At 42.6% G+C, this 24,307-nt stretch overlaps 1 protein-coding gene across 7 annotated transcripts in view; it reads right to left on the bottom strand.

The window, feature by feature from the left end:
* MECOM (MDS1 and EVI1 complex locus) overlaps positions 1 to 24,307 on the bottom strand; it is an 881,649-nt gene that overhangs the window by 306,149 nt on the left and 551,193 nt on the right. Inside the window, exon 1 of one of the 7 annotated variants that reach the window (XM_029616022.1) lies at positions 14,089 to 14,107. The exons of the other annotated variants lie outside the window; for them this stretch is intronic. The gene's annotated coding sequence lies outside the window, so the exon portion shown is untranslated. Of the gene's footprint in view, positions 1 to 14,088; positions 14,108 to 24,307 lie in introns of those variants that run through there. 7 annotated transcript variants of the gene reach the window in all.

Here is a 24,307-nt window from a genome sequence, read left to right as displayed (position 1 = left end):
GTAAGGGGTAATAGCGCGTGGAAAATGCGCGCCCAACCCCCCCGAAACTAATAACACCCGCAACATGCAAATGCATGTTGATGGGCCTATTAGTTAGTCCCGCGTGATACAGCAAGTAAAATGTGCAGCCAAGCGGCACATTTTACTTTCAGAAATTTACGCCTCCCAAAGGCAGGAGTTAATTATGGCCGGCACCAGGGGAAGTGTACAGAAAAGCAGAAAAAAACTGCTTTTCTATACACCCTCCGACTTACTATCATAGCGATATTAAGTCGGAGGCCCCATAGGAAAAAAAAAAAAATCTGCCTGTGGCCCGCGGGTTGGAAAATGGATGCTCAATTTTGCCGGTGTCCATTTTCCGAACCCGTGGCTGTCAATGGTTTCAACAACCGACGCCGGTAAAATTAAGTGTCGGCTGTCAAACCTGCTGCCAGCTGTTGTAATTTGCATACCTGGGTTTCCTGAATCGCGCGCCCAGGAGAGTGGTCTGGGAGCGCATCGGGAGAGCGGGTGCTTGCCGGCTCTCCCGCAAAGTTTTCTGTATCGGCCCGTTTGTAACACAGCCGGATAAATCTTTAAACGTGCTAACCAGTAGAGATGTGAATCGGAACCGGAATCAGTTCGGATTTCGGTTCCGATTCACATCGTGTTTGTTTTTTCGTCTGGCCCAATCGCGGTTTTGTTTAATGGCTGCGCCCGAGCCGATAAACAAAAAACCCACCCCAACCCTTTAAAACTAATGCCTTAGCTTGCCCCACCCTCCCGACCCCCCAAAAAACATTTTACAGGTACCTGGTGGTCCAGTGGGAGTCCCGGGAGCAATCTCCCGCTCTCGGGCCGTCGGCTGCCACTAATAAAAATGGCGCCGATGACCTTTGCCCTTACCATGTGACAGGGTATCCGTGCCATTGGCCGGCCCCTGTCACATGGAGGGAGCACTGGATGGCCCACGCCATCTTTAAAAATGGCGCCGGCATTATTGCAATTTGCGGTAACTTAGCTCTTCACATAGGTATTAACGCAAATTGCGATAAACTGCCTATTACCATAAAACACACCCCTTTTTCTATCGCAGGTGATATTTAGTGCATTTTGATAAATCCAGGCCTACGTCAGATAGCCGGCTCCATCTGAAAAATACTACATATCTGGCTAAATCAGATAGTTGGATCAGTAGCGCTTTTAGACTTATCCATTTGTGTGACTTTGCCTGAAAAACAGCATTTTAAGATTTATCTGGTTAAGTAGTGCTTTTTAGACTTATCCAGCTTTCTAATATAGCCAGACAGTTCTGAAAAGTGCTACTTAAATGAAGAAGAAGCACGTTTCAGACTAATCTGGCTTAAGTAATGCCTGCTGTTACATAGCCAGATAAGTCAGAATTTAGCCAGATAAGTGACGCTACTTAGTCAGGTGTTTGAATTTGTCCATCTAAGTAGCGACAAAGTTGCTAATTAACTGGATAAATGTGCGCAAATGATATACCCGTATATTTTTTACTTCAAATTATAAAGGGATACACAAGCAGATTTTACATGCTTTGGGGCAGATTTTCAAAGGGTTACGCACAGGCCCAGCAACGTGTGCAAGCCCCGGGACGCTCGTATGTCCCGGGGCGGGATGGGGCGTGGGCAGGCCCAGAGGCCTCTCCACTGCCGCTGAGCTTGGGAATCGCGTGCCGGCACTTGGCTGGCGCGCAAACTACGCCTGCCCGGATGCAGGCATAAATAACGAAATAAAGGTGGGGGGGGGGGGATTTAGGTAGAGCTGGGGGGCGGGTTAGATAGGGGAAGGTGGGGGGAGGGGGCCGAGAGAAAGTTCCCTCCGAGGCCGCTCTGATTTCGGAGCGGCCTCGGAGGGAACGGGGAAAGCCATCGGGGTTCCCCTAGGGCTTGGCGCGTGCAAGTTGCACAAGTGTGGAACCCCTTGTGTGCGCCGACCCCGGAGTTTTATAACATGCGAGCAGTTGCGCTCACATGTTATAAAATCGGGCGTAGATTTGTGCGCGCCGGGTTGCGTGCACAAATCTACGCCCGCACATACGTTTTAAAATCTGGCCCTTTATTTAGAAGCATTAATCCCCCTTATGTCGTCTTTTACATGCGTAAATCAGGGATTTTCTAACATGTGTGCAGCAATGAACTAACTAGTTATACCAATTAGTCTACCATTTCACCCAGACCATCTGCAACTCATGAAGACCCTCCTGGCTCTTCAGCCTAAAGTCCTCCCATTTCACCCAAATCCCTTACCCAGTCATTTTTTTCACTTTTAAGATGTTAATGATCACTTGCTCCAGATATTGAGCAGGATAAATGCAATTGTGTCAAATTTACATATGTAAATTGCTTATAAAGTAGCAACTTGCATAAAAGTTGGCCCCTCCCCCAGAATGCCCTTGGCCCACCCCTTTTTTTACACATGCAAATGTATTTGCGGACTCTCATTTACTTATGTTGAGGTTTCTAAAATCAATCACTAAAGTCTCCACACAGGGAATGATAAAAAAATTACCCTAACCAATCAAACAACACTCCCTTAACAACCTATATGGCTGCTTATATGTACCAAGATACTATCGTACTTCAAAATATTAACTGCTGAAAAAAATCTTTCTTAAGTGGAAGGTAGACTTTTCATATATAGCTGACTACTATACCACACATGGTTACTGTGGTATTAATTTAATCATCAACTGCCACCAGCCCACCACAAGCTGAAATTGTCCCAACTAATTTTTTTTAAAAGAAATCATTTTATTTTGCATTTAAAAGTAGTCTGTTCATTTATATTACTATATTGGCTTTATGTCGACCCATCACACTTAGCTTGAGAAGACACCACCTAACAATACAGCAGATGAATAGTCTCAAAATCTCAACATGGCCGCATTTCAGAAACAAATTCTTCTTTCGGGAGATAGTTTTAACTTATCTCCCATGGGTCATATTAAGCAACATTATCAGCTTGTGGTGCGTTGGTGGCAGTTAATAATTAAATTAATGCCTCAGGAATCATTTGTGGTCCAGTAGTCGGATATATATTAAACTTCCATCTTCCACTTAAAAAAACATTTTTTCAGCAGTTAATATTTTGAAGTATGATAGTATCTTATTACATATGAGCAGCCATATAAGTCATTAAGGGAGTGTGCTATTTTACATATATAAGTTGCTATATTTTATGTGTGCAAACTTTTGAAAATTCACCTTTAAGTAATCAATCACTTGCTCATGGTTAAAGGAGTATACAATAAATGCTTTTTTTCTGGTGAATAAGCATGGGAAAGGCATTTTAATCAATCTGGAAAGCAGGCCACTTGGGACAAAACCCAGAAACTTAAATATTACTATAATCATTACTAAAATCTATAAATTTGGAAACATACATTTTTCTTGTAGATGAAAATAAGAAACTATCGTGGAAAAAATGGTGGGAAACAAGGTGTTGGCAAAGATCGAGGATGCAAGCTTAGGTGGGTCACAGCTCAATGGAAGCCAAGGACAGCTAAGCTAGAGTGGCCTGTGGGAAAGAAACTGAGCTTCAGTGCGGCCTCAGTAGCAATTGCTGGGTGACTGTACATGTAATATGCACTTTCCTATTTCAGAATCTTGCACCATTCTGTGGATCACAAATTAATCTTGATAACTCCCTTAGCCAGTTTGGTTTTTAGGATATTGATAATAAACATGCATGAGATATATTAGTTTACTTAAGCCCAAGGTATGCAAATATAGCCCGTGCTTATTTGTTAGGGATACCCTGAAAACCTGACTGACTGGGGGGTGGGGGGGGTAGCAGGGGTACTGAGGACTAGTTTGGTATCCATTGCCCTATTTAATGGTTATTTGTTAAAGATCAACACTCAGTTTTCTTGGCCATCTTCACTTTCCTAGTAATTTAATTGATATGGAAAATAGCTTTATTATGACACGCTTCCTTTAACTGCTGTTCTTGATATTTAAATGTCTTATTTCATTAAACACATTATGCCATTATTCAGTCTATTTCCACAAGTGTCCTAAGCCGCAAGAATAATATTGAGCCACACAGACCCATTTCTAGCGATTAGTCTGCTGTTTAGAAAAGACTACAGTAAGAAAATAGTAAGTGAAATTCAATCATCCACCTGTTATCTATGTGTTGTGAGATCCAGCACAATGCAATAGAACAACAGAGTTCAACATTTCTTTAAATCCCATTATAGAACTTAGTCTACAAGTCTAGAGTGGTAAATTCTTTTTGTAATGTATTTTTAATTTCAAAACAAATTCTAAAGACAATTTCCATCAACTAAAATCCAATCAAATACAGAATTTCCCCTCCACCCCATCCCAAAAAAAATGTAAACTCTAGACCGCTAGGCAACTCCGGTCCTTGATGACCACAAACAGGTCTAGTTTTCAGGATATGCATGAAATATATTTGCATTCAATAGAGGCAGCACATGCAAATATATCTCATCCATATTCATTATGGATATCCTGAAAACCAGATCTGTTGGCAGCACTTGAGGACTGGAGTTGCCTACCCTTATTGTAGATACTCAACAAAAAATTAACAGTTGCATGGAGTAGCCTAGAGCAGTGGTTCTCAACCTTTTTTTGGCCGGGACACACCTGACAGGTGGTTCTCACATGCGTGACACACTGAGCATGTGACCGTCACGGGGCTAAATGTAAACATGCACTCTGCATCCACAGGAATCCCCTCAACCCCCCGCAATGAGTGCAGAGCAGATCTAGGGCATGACCCTGTACAACTCGCCATACAAAAAAAGATATTCTGGTTCTGATGACATCTCAGTAAAAGCAAAACAAACTCCCTTTACTACCAGGCACAATAGCCCTCCTTATGAAAAGACAGTAATTTACCACTAATGCATATCCTATTGAGAAAACACAACAAATAAGATTGATACAAAAGCCTACATGCTAGTAAAATATCTCACCTCTGTCACACACCCAGAACTGACCTTCACCAAGTACAGAAAAACCACAAATTATAAATATGGAGACAGAAACTGGAATGGAAAACCAAAAAAGCCACTCTGCATGCAGTGCAAACCTAGAGAAATGGAAAGAGAAATATAGCACATAACATAGTCCCAGGATCTGCAATAATGCACACAAACTAACCCGCACAAAGATACACCTGTATTATGGAACACACTCAACCAGTAACAACCCTATCTAAGGAATACAACTATTAAACCAGGCCCTAAACACTAATACATTTCCTATTGGGAAAACAGAATAAGCCAAGCTGCTATAGCGCCCCACACAGAAATAATTGTAAAGCTTTACTAAAAATGTTACAAAACAGCTGCTGAACAGAATATCCAACAATTAAAAACTCATAAAAATTATTAAAACATGTCCAAATATCAATAAAATATTTCAAAACAGCAGACATCGCATAATACCCAATAATTAAAATGGCAATCAAGAAAAATAAATTTAAAAAGCCACCTTTTCTTACCCTCTCCAGCAACTCTCCTACTCCTTTCCCTTCCAGGCCAATAGCACTCACAGGAAGCAGCAAGGGCCACCTCTCACCCAGGCACCCATTCACACCAGCTTTCAGCCAGGCACTCATTCACACACAGACAGTCCTCTTCCTTAGCGCCCACAACCAGTCACTCACACACATAACTCCAATTAGACCCCACGAACAGTCTCGGTCTCTCTCACCTCCCTGACCAGTCTCTCTCTCAATCACACTCATGGTCTCTTATATACAAGCTCTCAATCACACACAAATGCTCTCACACCCACACCAGCTCTCACCCAGGCTTCCATTCACACCCACACACACCAGCTCTCACCCAAGCACCCATTCACACCCACACACACCACCTCTCACCCAAGCACCCATTCACACCCACACACACCAGCTCTCACCCAGGCTCTCATTCACACACAGACACCCCAGCTCTCACCCAGGCACTCATTTACACACAGACACCCCAGCTCTCACCCAGGCACTCATTCACACACAGACACCCCAGCTCTCACCCAGGCACTCATTCACACACAGACACACCAGCTCTCACCCAGGCACCCATTCACACCAGTTCTCACCCAGGCTTCCATTCACACCAGCTCTCAACCAGGCACCCATTCACACACAGACACACCAGCTCTCACCCAGGCACCCATTCACACACAGACACACCAGCTCTCACTCAGGCACCCATTCACACACAGAGACACCAGCTCTCACCCAGGCACCCATTCACACACAGACACACCAGTTCTCACCCAGGCACCCATTCACACCAGTTCTCACCCAGGCTCCCATTCACACCAGTTCTCACCCAGGCTTCCATTCACACCAGTTCTCAACCAGGCACTCATTCATACACAGACACACCAGCTCTCACCCAGGCACCCATTCACACACAGACACATCAGTTCTCAACCAGGCACCCATTCACACACAGACACACCAGCTCTCACCCAGGCACCCATTCACACACAGACACACCAGCTCTCACCCAGGCACCCATTCACACCCACACACACCATCTCTCACCCAGGCACCCATTCACACCCACACACACCACCTCTCACCCAGGCACCCATTCACACCAGCTCTCACCCAGGCACTCATTCACACACACAGACGCACCCGCTCTCACCCAGGTACTCATTCACACACACAGACGCACCCGCTCTCACCCAGGCACTCATTCACGCACACAGTCGCACCCGCTCTCACCCAGGCACTCATTCACACACACAGACGCACCCGCTCTCACCCAGGCACTCATCCACACACACAGACGCACCCGCTCTCACCCAGGCACCCATTCACACCCACACACACCACCTCTCACCCAGGCACCCATTCACACCAGCTTTCAGCCAGGCACTCATTCACACACAGACGCACCCGCTCTCACCCAGGCACTCATTCACGCACACAGTCGCACCCGCTCTCACCCAGGCACTCATTCACACACAGACGCACCCGCTCTCACCCAGGCACTCATTCACGCACACAGTCGCACCCGCTCTCACCCAGGCACTCATCCACGCACAGACGCACCCGCTCTCACCAAAAACTTCTTCTTCCTTCGCTGCAGGGATGGGCTCCAGTTCCGCCGCGGCTTTACTCCGGCGGGCCTTCTTTTTTCGCCACCGCGGGAATGGGCTCCCGTGGCGGCCTCGGTCGGGTTTCCTCTTCGCCGCCACAGGCTGTGGCGGCCTTGCTTTGTCGGGGTCAGGTCTCCTCTTCGCCGCCATGGGAATGGGCTCCCATGGCGGCTTTGCTTCGTCGGGGGTCGGGTTTCCTCTTCATTGCGCGATCTTGCTTCGTCAGAGTTCAAAATTCCTCCCTGCCTGCCTCACCGGCCAATCAAAGGCTTCCTCCCTTCTTCCTACGCCCACTGGTAGGGAGGAGGCTTCCGATTGGCCTGCGCGGGGGCAGGCAGAATGAAGGAGGCTTCCCATTGTGTAATGGGGGTAGGAAGAACGAAGGCTTCCAATTGGCCCGCGTGTGCTGGAAAAAGGCAAAAGGAAAGTAGAACGGGGTAGTGGGACACCGGGAGACGCGACACACCTGGCGGTGTTTGGCGACACACTAGTGTGTCGCGACACCCCGGTTGAGAAGCGCTGGCCTAGAGGTTAGAGCAGCGGGCTATGAACCAGGGTTCAAATCCCGCTGTCACTCCTTGTGACCTTGGGCAAGTTACTTTATCGTTGACTCAGGTACAAAATTAGATTATAAGCCCTGTGGGGATAGGGAAATACCTATAGTACCAGAATGTAAATCTGCTTTGATGTACACTTTGAAGTGCCAAAAATTGGAATTTAAAAATCTAAATATTTATAGATGTCAAGCTATATATACATATATAGAGAGACAGACCTACCTTATTAAACATTACAAACTAATTTATTTTTGTCATCAATACATTTTCTTATTGTTAGACAAGTTAAGGCGGTGATTACTGGATGTGAACAGCCTGCGTTCTCAGCCCAACTATATGGTATTCAATCAAGCTTCTAAATAGGGCCCATTAAAATAGATTCTGGGCCCATTAAAAGACTCTGCCCAATAACGAGCTATGAAGGTCTAAGCAGCCATGTGTAGGCTAGGGAGGAAAATAGGCACCACTTTTAGCATAAACCTCAACTAAAAATCAAACCTAGATTTCTTTTTTTGGTAAAACAAAGAGCTCAGCACTGAATCGGCATCTCTAGCAACATCTTTCAAACAGATAAACTGATAGTAAAATCAAATTAACAGAGTTGATGCTGTTAGAATGGATGAAGGTGGATTGGATTCGCATGTAACTGTCCGAGTGGCAAAGTTTCTGGAAGGAGATTTTGGTTAATTCTGAATGTACATTTTAATGCATTATAGTCATGCTTCTTCCATTGGCAATAAGTACTACAAAAGCCACAATGTAACTGGAGAGACAGTCACTTAGCAGCTTTGTTACAGGCCCCGCGTGCAAAGAAGTCAAATGCCTATCACACTGTTTAAGAGTAAAGGCACAGTTTCAGCTGTTTGAAGAATAGCCAGATTGTAGCCATATCCACTTCTCCACAACAGCTCTTACTACAATCGACTTTGTCATCTGAACATCTTAAGTTGCTCAAGTCAAATGAAATAAAAGCGTCCTAGCTATGAAGATGCAAGAGCAAATGAAATGTGAGGAAAAGGTAAAATAAACTGTGAGAAAGCTAACATTAGCATTTTGTGTCATTTTTTTTCTTTTAACACTGAAATTAAAGCTAAAGTAATATGTGCCAATTCTATGACTTTGTTAATATATAATAGCCATTGAGCATTTACTACCAATACAAACTCAATTTGCCTGCCTACAAACCAAACCAGAATTAACTATTCTGTTACCAATACTATGCAGTATCTGTTATCAAGTGAGCTCTGTTTGGAAGGGAAATGGAAGTCCGTTGACCTGTAGCCCACTTCCCTTGGGTCAGTGCATGCTGGGAGGGGAAACAAGGTCTACAGCAGACAATTTTCAGCTTGACTGGTTTTACTTTCTCTACCAGGCCTCACTAAAGCACACTGACAAAACAAAGGACACAAAATTAATGACCCGTACATTCTGTCAATTGACTCTCAGTAGCAGTGGCTAGTTCACCTTCATATTTTTTTTCCACTTTAAGACTTTAGCCTAAGGCATTGGTTAAGGTTCACTTAAAAATTCTTCAAAGGCATCACTTGGCTTTCATTAATTCCTTAAGTATAATTGCTGCTGTAGAATAACAAACATCATGAGTGACTTGATTCAAATTTCAAAAAAACAAAGAACTTATTCTTTGGAATTCAAGGCGTCTCTTGCACTGATAGGCAAAAATGTCATATCAGTATACCAATATGAATGATATTTGGTCATGTTTTTATGCTATACAAAATAAACTTAGATCTCATGTTTCCTTTGTATAGCAATTATTGTTCGCAACTTCAAAGATTAGCTGATCAGCTGAAGAAGAAGCCTGGGTTACAGCACAGCTACCACTATGCAATGCATAGAGTCGTTACATCTGGAACCATGAACAGGGTCTTTATGCAATGCATAGTGGTAGCTGTGCTGTAACCCAGGCTTCTTGTTCAGCTGAAAGGTCGCTATGCATTGCATAGCGACCTTTCAGCTGCTGTGATCTTTCAGTTGCATTGTATGCATGTAAAGTCTGAACACAAATGAAAAACACAATAATAGTGAAAGTCAAAATATTAATAAGAGTACATATAGCATCCATATCAAGTGACTGTCTGCCAGTCATTGTAATTTCTATGGTTATTTAGTATTTTATACAAAATCATGAGTTGATTAAGAGACTAATCATGTACCCAGATGTAAGGACACTATTCTATTAATACTGCTTACCAGATGGAAAATCTTTTAATCACTAGGCAAAATTATTTTTTTTGGTCACCATACAGAATACCCAAATTAGTTCAACTCTGGTCTTTGAGGGCCACCAACCAGCAAATTCATTTTCATATTTTGGTTACCCTGAAAACCAGACTCAGTGGCCCTTAAGGACCAGAATTGTCAACCCCTGCAATATATAATTAAGCTAGTCCTCTGGGGACAGGAAAACACCTACTGTGTCTGAATGTTAACTTGCCATGAGCTAAATCACCAAATGAAATTCAAATAAAAATTACAGGGTCACCACAGCGGGGAAGGATTTGTTCCAATGACTCTGCTTTAGAAGGTCTCCTTGCAAGGAACCCTAATGCAGTTGCATTACAGGAAGTGAAATCATTTCTGACCAATGAGGGCTGGCAACAGTAGCTTAGTACAGGACAGAAACCGCTCTCTTGCAACGTTGCCTCCTGCTTCAAGGCCACTCTCTTGTCCCAGCGAAAGATAAGGTGGCGGAAGGCATGAAAGGGAGTTGCAGCAGTAAAGTGAGGGAGGTTAGTAAGGAGGGAATGAGATGGGAACCAGGAAAAAATAAAAGCGAGAGAATGGAAAGAGTAATACTAGGGAAAGAAATAAAGAATGAACACAAGTTGAGGAGATAGAAAATGACAAAAAGAAATGGCAAACAAAAAAAGAAAGAGGAAGAAACAGAGAGACATGCAAAATGGCCTGATAGACTAGAAAGCAAAGATTCAGGGTAAAAGGTTAATGTAATGGCCAGGAGGTTCCCACAAAAATTAGGAATATCAGAAGAAGAAACAATTTACTGAGGATACAGCACTGTGCAGAATAAAATGAATCCGATGATGAACAATAAGAGGGTGTGGCAGATTAGTTAATCCTGGTCGCCGCATCTCAAAAAAGATATAGTTGCGATGGAGAAGGTACAGAGAAGGGCGACCAAAATGATAAAGGGGATGGAACAGCTCCCCTATGAGGAAAGGCTGAAGAGGTTAGGGCTGTTCAGCTTGGAGAAGAGATGGCTGAGGGGGGATTTGATAGAGGTGTTTAAAATCATGAGAGGTCTAGAACGGGTAGATGAGAATCAGTTATTTACTCTTTCGGATAGTAGAAAGACTAGGGGGCACTCCATGAAGTTAGCATGGGGCACATTTAAGACTAATCGGAGAAAATTCTTTTTTACTCAACGCACAATAAAGCTCTGGAATTTGTTACCAGAGGATGTGGTTAGTGCAGTTAGTGTAGCTGGGTTCAAAAAAGGTTTGGATAAGTTCTTGGAGGAGAAGTCCATTAACTGCTATTAATCAAGTTTACTTAGGGAATAGCCACTGCTATTAATTGCATCAATAGCATGGGATCTTCTTAGCGTTTGGGTAATTGCCAGGTTCTTGTGGCCTGGTTTGGCCTCTGTTGGAAACAGGATGCTAGGCTTGATGGACCCTTGGTCTGACCCAGCATGGCAATTTCTTATGTTCTTAATCATAAGCCTCCTATTTTATTGTAACAGGCCCAATTAGTAGAGCATTCTGTTCAATCATGATTAGCATACCAAAGCTGAAGAACTTCAACAAGCATCCCCATCTTGTTTCCCATTCTTCAGATTGCCCATGAGCAGATTAAGGCTGACTGGTTCCAGAAAAGCTCTCCTGATATACCTAAACATATGTTCCTGCTCCTGTCAGGTATTTTTCCAACTTCTGAGCATGATTGGCTGCTGTCCCAACATTGATTGTGCTTCCACTATATGCAGCAGAGCATGTTTTGATAGATAAGGGAAGCTGGGAGCAGAAGGCACTTTGTTGGAAATGAAACCTGTCTGTTAGTTGATCTTTTGTGCTTAAACTTCCCTCAGGCACAGAAGCTTCCAAGAATATACACTGCTGAGGAATTCCAAACCTGGATTGTAGTCAACCCTTAAGAAGCCTAAATGACCAGTCCAAGATTAAGCAGATGTCAACTTAGTGCCTTGTTTCTGCTACCTAAGATAACACGAAGGAAAACATTAACATATGCACAAGAACAATGAACATGTAAAGGAAAATAGAAAGTATGAATGGTATTGCCATAAAGATATGTGAAAAACTTGAATGCATGAATTGGGTAGAGTCAATAGTAAATTTGACCTTAGCCTTTCATCAGTACACTGCATTCACCATCATTTGCTTAGTGGAACATGATTAAGAGAACCAGGAATTAAAATGCTATAAATGCTGCATGGTCTCCCAAGAGAACACTTTAAAACAAGGGAGAAAGTGAAAACCATGCTTATACATGGATTTTCTAGTGCATTTTAGCTTTGACCTTCTTGAAAATGATTCCACCTTCATCCCAAATTTGAATCTCATTGTTGAATTTTTGCAAAAGTTATTACTACTTAAAATCTCTATGGAACCACTAGACGTGTGCAGTGTTGAATACCTAAAAGAGATAGTCCCTGCTCCATGGTTAGTGTGTACAATCTAGTTGAGATCACACAAACAAGACAAATCATTTTCTAGCAGTCATGTGGAGAAGCATTTCTGTTGGTAAAACAGTGCTTTACCTGTGGAAATGGCCTGTTATAAAGCTGCCTACCAGACATGTGGGTACATTTAAACCCGAACTTCACATCGCAATGACCTCACAGGTGATCCCACCCTTCCTTTGATTCAAAAAGCCCACCAGCCCAAATCCTAGATACAAAAAACCTTTAATTTTAACCACATTATCTTGTACAGAAATCTTAGAAAATGAAAGATCCTGAGCGCAATAACAGGCCTATTAAATTCTAAGGGCCTGATTTTAAAAAGCATTTACTCGAGTAAAAACCAGGTTTACTGGAGTAAATTCACTTTACTTGAGTATGGGTTTTTGAAAATTGCTACAATATATGCCATTGACTTGTCTATAGGATTTACTCACATAAGTGCACTTTACTTGAGTAAATGGCTTTTGAAAATTGCTACAATAGTAGCTACATTTACGCATGTAACTCCTTTTGAAAATTACCCCCTTAATGCAGTTCCTTAGAGTAAGCAAGTCTCATAGATGACTGTAACTGAGATTTCAAAATTTTCCTAGCTGAAAAGTTTTTTTGAATTTTAATCATGCTGGAGAGATGTATTCAAATAGAAACAGTCAGTGACCAAACTGTTTTATTTTCAAATGGGTACAGATCACCCGCCGTCAATTTCGAAACTTTAGCCAAACATGTTTCACTTTCTTCAGGGGCATCAACGAGTTTGGCTGAGGTTCCCTGTAGTGCACTCACTAGATTAACGGAAAAGCTCCAACATGCTCACTTCACAGTGACGCCATTTTGAAAATGTATTGCGTATGTATGTGTATGTATGAGGAGTGTGTGTAGTGGTTATATTTATTAATGTTTTCCTGCTAGGTTTGTTTAACGTACCCAATAGATATTGACTTGAAAATGATCTTTCTGAATTTATTGCTATACTACTTTATGTAAGAGTTTTTGAAAATAAATATTTATTGAAATTATTTTTGAATTGCACCAAACATTCCCTATATGGGATATTAAATGATTGCTTTACAATGTATGGGCACCAAAGTATTATTATTATTATTATTTTTTTTTTTTACTATGCCTAGAAGCTCACCTAGACTGAGTGGAGATATTTCCAAGGGCAGAGTTGGGGTGGGGAGCAGGAGTTGGATTTATGTGCATAAGTCTTGATTTTCTAAAATATTCGTAGTAATTTTTCAGAAGAATTTCTGCTAATGAGCTGGTGTAATTGTAGTTTTGATGAGTTAATTTTCAAAGTTCACCTTAAACACTGATGTAATGTATGAACATATTTGTCACCTTTCTTATGTGAGCTGGTACATAATTATTTATTTTATTTTATTTATTTAAAATATCTTTAGCCCGCCTATCCATAAATCCCTTTAACTCTTACCATACATCATTTAACATGAGAAGGCTAAGATCAGGAAAAATCTGGGTTTTTTGGTTTTTAAAAGCAATCTCATGATGGGGACTTTAAGCAGGTGTTGAATGCAGCCAGAGAAAGAGCAAGCAAGGTGCACCAACTCAGAAAGATCCTTTCAGGTAATGAAACGGAGCCTGCAATAAATAATGGAGTTATCATGCCCCCCCTCCAGACAGCCAGATTAAATCACTGCTATAGGGCATGGAGCTTTCAGTCCTGCCTGAAAAATGCTAAAACATAATGAAAATGTAAAAATATTTCTGTAAATGTTTATTTTACCTATGTAATCAGGCTCTGCTTCCATTTTGCTTCTGTGCTTCTTACCCGGGGCATGACCTGAAAAATTAAGGAAACTGAACTACAACACATTTAAATCTTAGGGCCTGATGAACTCAAACCTTCTTCCCATTTTGTGTCCATCTGGTCTTGAGTAAACAAAGGGAGATAAGGAACATACAAAAGCTGCATTATCTTACAGAGCAGCACATGCCAGACTCTTGAGCTAGGCCGAAGCTCATCCATTTGACCCTATATATATCGTAAGTTCCATTTGAAGGTGGCATTTGGCGTGGCTTCCCATGTTCATTTCACATATTTCTTGGGTTCTATCAGCAAACTGCTTCAAGTACGCTAAGCCTTATCTGGTTTCATGAGAGTATTTTAAAAATCAGCTCAAACTATTCTAAACACTAGGTCAAATTACTAACCTGCAGGGGATGTCATCACAGATTTCCTGGATTTGTCTGTGAAACTATAAACACGCCTGGTCTACTTTCTGCAAGTAGTTTATGCCACATAGCATGCAGTGAAAGTTCATGTATCTAATGGAACCCGATAGCCACTTGGGTGCTACTGTGACGTAAAGGTTATATATCACATTTTTAGCCAACTTACCCCCCCATCCCTCCCCATACATGGCTTTAATAATACTGACTTTTAAACTAATACAGTGACTTTTCTACTAAACATGGTAGGTAAAGATTATACAAGGAAAACACTGCAAGAAATACAAACAGACAAAGGTGGTGTTTGTGCTCGACTTGTGCACTGCACAGCACACCTATTCTAAAATGTTTTCAGCAAGGCACTGAGACATAATCAAAACTGGAAACAAGATGAGCAAATGACTAGAAACAGAAGAAAATTAATGAACTTGCCATCAAAAGACCCAGTGTGGCCCAGTTTAAGTCAGCCTAGATATACAAAGGGGCCAAGATCATAATCCAGAATGGGAGTAGCTAAGAATAGGAGGGTAGTGGTGACACATATGAAAAAGAGGTGGAAACTGGGAACCATAGCAGCCCACCTTTGGGAGGATACAGAGACAGGAGTAAGGATATAAGAGAAGGATACAAAAGTAGGAGAAGGAAGGCAAAGAGGCATATCTGTCACAATTCCATCTGCTATGGAGCCTCCCTACCAGCAGAGGACATCAGCAAGCCTTGTTCACGGCTGATCTAGATACCTCCTCGCTGAGCACATGACATGGCAGCTGCTGTCCTACTTAACCCAGCATGCCCATTCTCCCCTTGCCTCTTTATCGAGTCACCTCCTTGACCTGGTCATCCTTGCCTTGTTTTCCTGACTTGCCTTGTGTTCTACCTTGGCCTCCTACCTTGCCTTGTGGCTTTTCTTCCTTGCTCTCTGGCCTTCCAGGCCTCCCTACGTTGACTTGTAGCCTTCCAGGTCTTCTTGCCTTGCTCACTGGCCTTCCAGGCCTTCCTGCCTTGTTCTGTTGTCTTCTAGACCTCTATGGCCTTCTGGCCCTTCTGTCCTGTATTGCAGTCTTTGGGCCTCCTAGGTTCACCTAACCAGCCTTTTACCCTGTGTGGGCCTTCCTGTTTTTTTGTTGCTTGTTCTATTTATTTCTAGTTGTGACCTTGTCCAGTCCTTGTCTTGTCCTCTACACTCCGTCTCCAGCCCAGGTCTTGCCTTGTCCTGCACAGTCCATGCCTGCAGCCCCAGCCTATGCCTTGTTTGAGCCTCTGTTCCAGTCTCTTGTGCCTTGCCACCAGCCCAGCCTGCCTTGCCTCGACCTCCAGCCTAGTATCCAGTCCCTGAGTGTCTCCAGCCCTAGCTTGGTCTCTGATTCCACCCCGGTTTATATCCAACTCCTGTCTGCCAGCTTGTCTCTCCACTTCTTGTTTTGCCACATGATGTTCTCCAGAAGGAAGTCCTGCTGACCCCTAGAACCTGTGGGCTCAACCCAAGAGGGAGGGGGCAGGTTAGTCAGAAGACCATCTCCAATCCTGCCCTGCAGTCCCGTGTCGCTTCTCCAAGGGTGATCCCTGATCTCAGCCTGCCAGACCATAACAATATCACACCAGAAGCAAGAGGCGCTAGGAAGCAGAGGGCTGGGGGCAAGGAAATTCCCCTGCCATCCCATCCTGTAGGATAAGTTAGCCTAGGAGTCTAAAAGTTATCAAAGAAAGTGGACAAAAGGGGGATGCACAAGCTAATGTTACACCCGAAGGGAGAAGGTAGCCCATAAGCAAAAGAGAAGAATTATGGAATGGGGGCACCTAGATGCCATTAGATAGGTGACACCTGGGTGTCAATTATAGGCTATAACAGAATAGTTTAATTGAAGATAAGGCCCCAAGGCCTATACCATAGTTATGGTTGGCTGTAAAAATATTAATATGATTTGTAAATCATATGGAGGCATGTGCTCAAATCATAAAAGATGGGGGATCTGGGAAAATTCTGGAAATTAAAATACAGAGGGGCAGTACGGCATAGCTGTCCCATGCTCCAACTGTTCAGTAGGGGTGTACATTTGTTTTTAAGCAAAATGAAAACATATGATGAAAGTTGTTTAAAAATGAAACAGACACCCCTCAAAATTCTTTCTTTTTTCTTGACTTTCATTTGAAAAAAATCAATGGAAAAAAAACCCTAGCAGACAAATTCCAACTCCCTGCCTCCCTCTCCAGTTCACCCTCAGACCATGCTTACCATTTCTGCAGGGGTTTTCAATGTAGAAAGGGCCAAAAACCAACCCAGTTATTTCTGCTTCATTGGCTCCTGGTTGGAAAACGGTGGGGCTGACTCATAGGCCGGTGCCATTTTGTTGTGTGGCAATATGGTGCCATTTTTCAACCAGGAGCCAGCAGGGAAGGAGCAACTTGGAATTACTCCTGCCCATTTCCACACTGGAAAACCACACAGAAAGAGAAAGCTTGGTCCAAGGGTGGAAGGGGGGAGTAGGGGGAAGGGAGCTGGAGGGGGAAATGTCAGGTTCCCACCCTCTGGATACTCAGGTGCTTGGTTGGTCTAGTTTGACTCTGGCCCTGAACTACTGAGCCAAAACTGGTTCAGGCCCCCATCACGGTCTTGTTCCTTCCTAAGGGTGGCTTCTGGATGCCTGAGGCCTGGCTTAGAAGGATATTTCCTGTGGAACTCATATTACTTTGGTGGAGTGTTAATGTTTTCTGCTGGTTTCCAGTAGTGTTCCTCTTGGCCATTACATAGAAACATAGAAATGACGGCAGAAGAAGACCAAATGGCCCATCCAGTCTGCCCAGTAAGCTTTGCACTTTATTTATTTATTTTTTCTCATACTTCTGTTAGTCTTGGCTCTTAGTAACCTTTTGGTTCTATTTCCCTTCCACCCCCACCATTAATGTAGAGAGCAGTGTTGGAACTGCATCTAAGTGAATATCTAGCTTAATTAGTTAGGGGTAGTAACCGCCACAATAAGCAAGCGAAGCTACACCCATGCTTATTTGTTTACCCAGACTATGTAATTCAGTCCTTGTTGGTTGTTGTCTGTATATAGATCCACTTTTCTTCATTCCCCCTGCCGTTGAAGCAGAGAGCTATGCTGGATATACGTGAAAGTGAGGTATCTGTCTTTCTCCCCTGCCGTTGAAGCAGAGAGCTATGTTGGATATGCGTGAAGTATCGGTCTTTCTCCCCTGCCGTAGAAGCAGAGAGCTATGCTGGATATGCGTGAAAAAGAAACGCATATCCAGCAGGTACATGAGCTTGTTCAGAATTTTTTTGGATTCCAAAATAGCATTCACTGTGTATTCTGATGGTGGCAGGTTGGTGATATAGTTGAGGCTTATTGCCTCTCTTGGTTGGGTAGGAATTTCAGCCGATTGGAGTAGGCCCACTGTTTTTGCTCAGGGAACTCTGGCATTGAACAACAAGTTAATAAAACAGTCATGTTTCTGTTGGGGGTGAGGGGTACATATAATCATCATTTTTTCTCTCAAACATGACCCAGTTTCTCTCTTTTTTTTTTTTTTTTTTTGCAGTATCAGGTGCTAAAGCTCTAGACACTTTTTGGTTGTAAGGCTAATGCCTTCTCTCAGTCTATTTTTAGGGTTTAGGAAACATTGCATGACACAGAATACTGAGGGGAATATTATTTCCCCAGTGGACCAGTCTGTTTGAGGATTATACTTTCTTAACCAAGATGTTCCCAGAATAATTGGCAAATGAGGGGAATAGATGTCCAGATGTGATAAGTTCTCATTGGGATCCAATATACATCTTCGTTTCTTGGTCACTGGGCTGTACTTAAGCAATGTACCATCAATGGTTTCTACAAGACCTGGGACTGACTTAGTACTATGGAACAGTTGGCGAGTGTCTGCCATGGTAATGCCCATAAAGTTTGCACTTGCACCCGAATCCACAAGGGCATGCCAAGTCAGGCTTTCTTTAGCTGTGGGGAAGTGAAAATGTAGATTCATCACCAAAAGATGCAGCATACTCCGGGATGTCTCTGAGGCTGTCAACAGAAGCAAGGCAGAACATGTGTCTATTTTTTGTTTTTTTTTTTGTTTTTTTTATTTCAGTTGTACTTATTTTGTTTTAGAATTTTTGTTACTTAATTTTAATTTGCACATTGTGTTGGTTTACATGTGTAAGATTGGTGATTAATCAAGAAATAAATAAACTAAACATGAACCTTTGCAGCTTGAGTCACCTAGGCATCACTTGCTCTAGGACAAAGAGCTTGGTCACTCTCTGTGTGTTGCTTCTGGAGACAGATTAGGGCATAGTGCCCCAATTCTCCACAGTATAGAGAAGTTCAGGTGTCACAGATGTTCCTTTTCCTTAGGGCCAGTCAAAGTCAAGCCATAGCAGCCTGCATAGATTCATAGTTGACGTTTCGGTGAGTGCTTGCACCAGAAGTCTTGGATTCAGATAGCTTCACTGCTTCCTTTGTTCTCTCTGTCGTGCATTCAAACTAATGTCAATTTTAACAAAAAGATTTAAGAAAATCTCTAATTCTCTGGGAGGATCCAGTCGGCCTAATTCATCTTTAATGTTCATCCCAATCCCTACTGGGCAAGTTCATTCCATGAGCTATCTGCAACTAATTGGAGAAAACAAGACACATAAGTTGATCACAGATCCGAAGCCTTGCTGCAAGCACTAGAGTACCAACTCAGCGATGTGGGCATAGTAGGAGTCATCAAAGGTTTGGGCTAAAGACTGGTGAAAAGCTTCCGAGTTCCTCAATAAGGGGCTATCCTGCTCCAGCAAAGGAGAGGCCCAGTTCAAAGCTTATCTAGTAAGTAGGTGAATCATCCATCCTACCTTAATACTGTCATTAGGGAACTCTTGAGGATACATCAGGAAATGCAAACAGCACTGATTAATAAATCCTAGGAAATGTTCTGTTTTGTCATCAACATGCTCCAGTACGGACAGGGAGCTTAAAAACATACCAGCTGTGGCTAGACTAAAGGTTGTTGAAATGGAGGGAGCTGTCGGATGGTGATCTCTGCTTGCAGCTCTGCTACTCGCTGGTGCAAGGTCTGAATTTCCACAGGCAGTGATGTAACTTGACCCTGTAGAGATTCAATTACCTGCACGGGGGTGGTGGGTCCTTCCATTCTGCGTAGCTAGAGAGCTCTGGGAGTGGAATAAGATTTGCAACAAAACTGTCAGGTTCCTGCCCTCTGGATACTCCCAGGGATGGAGTAGGCCTGGGCCTGGACAGGAGTCTGGCAGGTTGCACACAGGAACAGTAACAGGCTTGAGTAGCAAGCTTCAGTGCTAGTCAAGAATTAGAATCAGGAACACAAAACAGGCTTAACTCTGAAGCTTGCTTTGCAGGCCAGAAATTGGAAGAGACAGATTCACAATGAAGCAGGCTTGAACCAAAAGCTGGACTTACAGGCCAAAAGCTGGAGTCAGTAGTACATTCACAATTAATTAGGCTTGGAAAAGAAGCTTGACTTACGAGTAAGTTGCACTTCCAAAAGTAGTAGGTTCTGTAGCAAAAGGCAGGTCAGCCTCCAGGTTGCTGCAAACTGCTTCCTGCTTCTCAACAACTCCTTTCAGCTGAGCCCCTGCCAATATTTGTTGCCCAGGGGTGTGGTCTCCAGGGCTCTCTGAGTCAGACGTCTCTCTTGCCACATCTGCTCTCTTCAGGTGCTAGTCTAGAGGCTAAGAATGTGGTCCTGAACTTCAGAGCAGACACTGGTTGGAGTCTTGTCCTGACAGGAAGGTAGACGGGGGAATTTCATGTCTGCTAGCAGGGACCGTTGTATTTATTTATTTATTTTTAAATTTAATTCAGTTTAGCAAATGTAACAAAATGAAAAAAAAATATTAAACAAACCAATACCTTTTGAAGAAAAAAAAAAAGAAACAAAATTTACATTTTTTTTCCCATGCACATCCCTACCATTTAGTACAATACAGCTGAATGAGGGGCAAAGAGATGAGAGGATCTTGTGAAGAAGAGGATGAAAGCCTCCTTGCCAGTGAAACTGAATACTGCCCAATGTCGATAGTAGTCAGGTGTGTGTGTGTGTGTGTGTGTGAGTGTGTGTGTATAAAATACACATATAGTAAGAACTATTAAGATCCACAATCTTTTTGTTTTGTTTTTTTTTTACATTTGTCAGTGTGGTTTTAATAAACAAAGGTTGGTGATTTCAAAAATGTCTATTTCAGGAGACAGTGGTGAGGAAGGAGAGGAAGCAAAAGGTAAGGCAGCACAGCATACCAGTGTTGAGGAAATCACAGATAAAGCTGTTCCACTCCTGAGGAAGGTGCTTAGCACATCATTCGAGATGCCTTTTTTGGACAGGTTCCCTTTTAATACCCCTGTCATGAAATTTATTTTAAAAATTCCATTTATTTTAAAATTGACAATTATAGTGAAGCATAATGAAACCAGCTGAAGGATAAAAGCTAGAAATAAATAAACTGCATTGGGAATCAATCCTCGTTCACACCGGGGAACCATGTTAATGTTAATGTTACTGTTATTTCTCGTCTATCCTATTTAATTATTTACCCTCCTCCCAGTTTCTAATTCCCTGTTAAAATGTAACTTCCATACTTTACCAGTTTTGATGTAAACCGGCATGATGTCCACAACTAATGCCGGTATATAAAAATGTTTAAATAAAATAAATAAATAAATGAAATGGTCAGGTATGTGTTAGGACATAAACTTTAAGGGCACGGACTTGTTTCCTGATTAGAAAGAAAACTGCACTGACCTGCACCTCTGTTAAATGTTGCACAGATCTTTAATAACTGTCCTAGAGTTTCAATCCATACCAAATGAGAACACAAGAATGCTGAATCCCCAAACATTGCTTCTCACTAGACCGTATGTTGCTAGCATCAGAAAAATGGCAGATTACCAATTTTTTGAACAAGAACTGCGTATCATGTGTGTAGATTTAACATGGCACAAATAGTTTAATTTGCATCTGGCAGATAATGTGGCCAGCTTCCCGATATTCTTCCAAAATCCAAGAGAGGAGACATTTGGTGTTAGAAGCAAAGAAGCACTGTTATAAACAGAATTAACTACAAAACAGAAACCAGTAGATGGCAGTTTAAACCACGTTCAATCAAGACAATGCAATAATTGAATAAATACTAATATTATTAAGCTCAGCTGTTGAAATGTATCTGCCAAAGATTGTGGCCCACAAGAGTGCACAAGTCAAGAGCCACCAACATTCAAATTAATCAGCCTAACACAATAACAGAATCGCCAAGGCCTTCTGCAAAAGTAAAAGCCTTGTCAGGGCAATTCTGAAAGCCTATCCTGAAAAATACCCTCCTCTTCTTACCTAAAAGCAAACGCAGGCTTCCAAAGCGGCCATGCTTTCAACTGAGTTCAAAACAGGCCTTCCTGGGAGAGGGGTAGGCAGCAAAAAAGCAGTGCATGTGCATGATTTCCCAAAGTAAATGGTGCTGTTCTACTCCTCCCTCTGCCATTCACAGTCTGCAGGCGCTTTCAGTGTACATACTTCATGTTCACTTTCAAACACAAACTACCCAGATAGTTTGGGTAGTTTGGGAATGTAGCTGCAGATCTGCACAGGGAAAGTATCCACATACTTTGCAACAAGTGGAGGGGTAGGAAAGGCTAACGAGGTTAGGACTCTTCAGCTTGGAGAAGAGGCGGCTGAGAGGAGATTTGATAGAGGTCTATAAAATAATGAGTGGAGTGGAATAAGTAAACGTTAATTGCCTGTTTACTCTTTCAAAGAATACAAAGACTAGGGGAAACAAACTGAAGATTCTAGGTGATACATTTAAAACTAATAAGAGAAAATATATTTTTACTCAACACATAATTATGCTCTGGAATTCATTGCCAGAGGATGTGGTAAAAGCTATTAGAGCCTGATTTTAAAAAGCATTTACTCGAGTAAAAACCAGGTTTACTGAAGTAAATTCACTTTACTTGAGTAAGTGGGTTTTTGAAAATTGCTACAAAATATGCCATTGACTTGTCTATAGGATTTACTCACATAAGTGCACTTTACTTGAGTAAATGGCTTTTGAAAATTGCTACAATAGTAGCTACATTTACGCATGTAACTCCTTTTGAAAATTACCCCCACAGTGTAGTTGCATTTATAAAAGGTTTGGACAAGTTCCTGAAGGAAAAGTCCATAAACAATTATTAAGGTGGACTTGGTGAAATCCACTGCTTATCCCTGGGATAATCAGCATGGACTGTATCTACCCCCTTGGGATCTTGCCAGGTACTTGTGACCTGGCTTGGCCACTGTTGGAAACAGGATACTGGGCTTCATGGACCTTTGTTCTGACCCAGTATGGCAAGTCTTACGTTCTTATATTCTTATATCCTAGTGGTAAGAGCAGTGAGCTAAGAACCGGGGAAGCCAGGGTTCAGATACTATTGCCACTCCTTGTGACCTTGGATAAGTCACTTCATCCTCCACTGCCTCAGGTACAAACAGATTGTGAACTCTTTGGGGCAAGGGAAATACTTACAGTACTTAAATGTAATCTGCTCTGAAGTGTCTGATAGGCAGAATATAAATTCCATAAATAATCTAGAAGGGATATTTGAGGACTGCCCTGCTATACATGTAGGGCCAAATTTTAAAAGCAATGCTTGTGCTAAAAGGCCCATATACATACGTGTGTGCAGATTTTAAAAGCTGCTAATTATACGCGTGTGCAAACTAAAAAAAAAGGAGTGGGGCAAGGCCATTCCAGGGCAAGGTCAACAATTACGGGCATAAATCGGTATTTTAAAACCAGAAGCTGCAGCGCGCGGCAGCTTGTTAACTGCATATATTTACTGCTGCTCCTGATGAGGGTTAAGTCTGCAGAAATCACATTTTAGGCCAGACGTGCGAGGGTGAGGGGTCTGGGTCAAATGTGGGGCGTGCAGGGTGAAGAACCAGAGAGGTCTGGATGACCTCAAGATTGACTGGGGAAACTGGTGGACTAGTTGGTAAAACTGAGAATGTCCTTCGCGCGAGCACATTTTAAAATCTGTTTACCTGCGTGCATTAGAGCCGACAAAGTCCTAAGGAAGATATGCGAAGTATATTTACTCAAGTAATGGCTTAAAATTAGGAGTACACATACGCATGGTAGGCGCATTTTAGATCATACATGTGTAACTGCATGCATGATTTCAAATGTCAATATATGACCGCTCGCACGCTCATTCTGCACATGTATGGGTGCCCTCTGTTTTAAAGAGGGCACCCATACTGTTTATGTAACCTCCCCCCTCACTCATCACAGCCAAAGTTCTACAGCTCAACACTCTACGGAGACCTGAATAACGCACAAGATGGCAAGGGAGGAGAACAAAGGCCAAGGAAAATCAGCGGGCACCAAATGCCAACCCCCAGAGAGATTAATGCTACTAAGACATCTGGCACAAAATTCCTGAACATCTTCAAAAGATATCGTTACTCGATAGTTGAGTGAGATGCCCTTTTCATTGTAAACCAATCTTGCATGCTCTTTTAAATGCGGGCCTCCAAAGTCACAGCAGCGGTGTGCAAATAATTGCAAACCTAACACCATCGCCTGTAAGGGGTAAGGCCACTTTCAAAAGGTCAGTGCAATGCAGTTGGACACTGATACACCCAAGAGGACATAGTCAGCCTGATGCAATATCGGTGTATGGAAAACAGGCTCTCACGACTGAGCGCCCGCTCTCCTAATGTACACAAATCAGCCTCTCTGGGGTGCCCGATGCAACATGCAAATGGGCTGCCAGGGT

This window comes from Rhinatrema bivittatum, chromosome 9 (genome assembly GCF_901001135.1).
Source record: "Rhinatrema bivittatum chromosome 9, aRhiBiv1.1, whole genome shotgun sequence".
Lineage (NCBI taxonomy): Eukaryota > Metazoa > Chordata > Amphibia > Gymnophiona > Rhinatrematidae > Rhinatrema > Rhinatrema bivittatum.
This window is presented reverse-complemented; position numbering and strand designations above follow the sequence as displayed.